Raw genomic sequence first — 3386 nt, forward strand, 5'->3', positions numbered from 1 at the left:
TGTGTCTGTGTGTCTGTGTGTCTGTGTGTTGTGTGTGTGTGTGTGTGTGTGTGTGTGTGTGTGTCTGTATGTATGTGTGTCTGTGTGTTTGTGTGTATGTGTGTGTGTCTGTATGTATGTGCATTGTGCCTCTATGTTTGTGTGTATGTGTGTGTGTCTGTATGTATGTGCATTGTGCCTCTATGTTTGTGTGTATGTGTGTGTGTCTGTATGTATGTGTGTTTGTGTGCATGTGTGTATGTGTGTTTTTCTGTCTGTATGTATGTGTGTTTGTGTGCATGTGTGTGAACAATTTCTTCGCATCAAGGAAAGTGATTGCAAAATACAAGCCGAAAACGAGTCGCCGTTATTTAGCCGTAAGGGCGGACGCATCAAATAGATTAATATCCGGTATCCCGTGCAACACTGCATCGATTGTCTGCATGCATGCCTTGCCCATGCACCTACACATTAGATATATACGTAGCGACACGCTCAGGTGATTCTGTTCGGTAGACACGTTGTGAAGATGGTCGTCGATCACTTCTGATGCACGCACGCATGAATGCATGCACACGCATTTACCCTCAGACAGCATTTCATCGCTATTTCAAAATTAGCGGGATATTTACTCTTCTGGAGGGTGGTGGTGGTGGTGGTGGGGGGGGGGTTAAACTGGTTTATATCAGAAGTTTATATGCTACCGCGCGAGGTAAACGTTGTGAAAGTATTCGCCGAATACTTAGTAGGCCTATTATTAACACGAGCGGCGAAATTCTACGACGAAATTATAACAGTGATGGATTGGCCTACAGGATGGCCTATTGCATGGATGCATGCGCCTATGAATCCTATCCTGACGTGAGGTCTCATCTCCTGCTACTAACATTTACGGTAGACATTTCATAGACATCGACATGCTAAAAATGAATCTAATTGGAGTTTCCGATCTGATTGCACATATTTTGCTTCGCACATTTCTAGTTTCCCAGACGCTTTTGAATAATTTCACTTATTTACTATACACGGGTTGTATACCCGTTTGTCTACTTTTTTATCTATATTTTTTTTATTTTTTTTTTTATCTGTTTAATTATACCTTGACGTGTGTTTGGCTATCGTCGTTTCATCTCCGGGTTTCTGCGACGTTACGAACAGCTTTATATAGCACAGATTGTATCTCTCGCTTCCACTTAGACGTGTTTCTAATCTAATAGAGACCCGTTTGCAATGCGCACTAACTATCTTATCAGAGCCAGGTTTAAACCAGGCGATGCAGAAATCGCGGTTTAATGAATTTTAAATTATGAAACCTACGAATTGAATTGCCCGGAAGGATAAGTATTCTATAAGGGTCAAATTGCGTCCTCTATGACGTTTTCGCCGGGTCGCACCAACCCGCACGTGCCCATTAGGTATGAAGTTATACGCTATCCACAGACGCAGTCATTGAGCAATCGCGCAAGTTCCGTGCTCAGTCAATAGGAACAATTTTAAAGAAAACAAAGATGAGTGTGAATCGAACAGGATCCGGCTAAGTCCGTGTTACTATAGCCTGAGTCATGCTATCGTCATCGTACTGTTTGCTAATCAGCTCTTATACTTTACCGAACTACACTTGCTATGTATCAAGATTAGTCAAAGTTTCATAATTACCAGGGCCGTAGCTTGTCGGGGGGCATTCTTGCTCGAGACGTGCAAACATACTAGGTTCTTACAGATGAAAAGCTGTAAACAGGGAAGAGTTTCACACACCTTAACCTGCTAAAATGAAGAGGTAAAACCTAGTAAGTCCAAATATGGGTCTAACTAAATTGTCACCAAAATTCGACTTACTAGGTTTTTCCAGATCACAGGAGAATGGGGCAAGCAAAAAAAATCTGCCCCTTTAGACGGAATAGGTCGGCTTGGACGTTGTTTGATTTTTATTATACTTTATTTATAATTTCTTTCTATCGTGTTCTACGTTGATGATCGAGATGATTAGTCAGGGCCGTCGCCTCTGGGGGCAAGGTGGCAGCTCTCCCTAGATTTTAGAGCAAAATTAAAAAATAAGCTTAGCTAATAATCGTAAATAACCCTAACGTGGTTTTTGTATCACTTGTCCGGGAAAGCCTTGTCTCAGACCCGCCCTTACCACACTATGGACGTCGATCATATGCTGCGCCCGTCGCTCATCATTATACAGTTGAGTCACGAAATTTTGCCCCTTCCCCCGCTAGAAATTTGCTCAACCTACGGCCCGGCCTATATACATGTATAAAAGGAAACGTCTCTATGTAAAAATGTCTAAATGTAACGCTATGAATCTATGTATCACTATGTTATGTATCTATGTACAACTATGTTATGTATCTGTGTATCGCTATGTATCAATGTATATCTATGTATCGCTATGTATCTATATGTAACACTATGTAACACGTGTATAAGGAAACGCCTCTATGCGTTTTAAACGGATATCAATTTAGAGGTTCGTTGCTCTGCAGTGAAATTAGCTATGGAGTTACGTTTCACCACCACATCATAATAATAGATATATAATAATAGCAGCAGAACGATAACACACGTGACTATATATAGTCATTGGGTAATTGCACAAGTTCCGCTTATTACGTGTTGAATATTGCCCCGAATCACGTGACCGAGTCCAACAAAACTGATGAAAAGAAACAAGTGAACTGTTTGCGGTTCAGCCTAAAGCGTCGACACTCCATGTAGGTACACGTTCGTGATTTAAAGAAGGAAAACATCTATACGTTAAGCCAAGAGAGAGTAAAAACGAAAAGTGTGTGCGTGTGCCTTTACAAATAAAAAAATAAAAAAACACAAAGGACTAGGCTTAATTAGTTTAAATCCATCATTTCGCTGGCCCTAATCTAGCCTAATAAATTGCCTGTAATTCGCTCCTGTACTGGTTAAACCGAGATAAACCAAGGTTCGTTGCTCTGTGCAAATTGTAGGCATGCCTGTTCATTCCCTTCATAATAGCAGCTACGAAGTAACATACGCAACCAGTGGCGCCAATTTTCTGGTTCCAAGTTTGCTATGGATATGATTATTGATCCATCAATTCGATCTATAAATTTGATTAGCTTTGACTCATCTCCCTCTTCGGTGTACTCCCTTAGACTTTGAGGATTATTCGTTGTTGGTGTAAATGGTACAGGGCCAAGCACGTCGTTAGAACGATTGGTTAGAGGGTAATTATAATTATGTAGAACAATCGGGTGTTAATTAATTACCCGCATAGCAACATGACGCGCCATAATTAACGATGTAGGCTTACGTCATATTGTGCTGCCTGCACTATAGAACAGTGTGTGTGTGTGTGTGTGTGTGTGTGTGTGTGTGTGTGTGTGTGTGCGTGAGTGTGTATGTGCATGTGCGTGTGCGTGTGTGTGTGT

This window comes from Priapulus caudatus, unplaced genomic scaffold, assembly GCF_000485595.1.
Source record: "Priapulus caudatus unplaced genomic scaffold, Priapulus_caudatus-5.0.1 Scaffold42, whole genome shotgun sequence".
NCBI classification, from domain to species: Eukaryota; Metazoa; Priapulida; class Priapulimorpha; order Priapulimorphida; family Priapulidae; genus Priapulus; species Priapulus caudatus.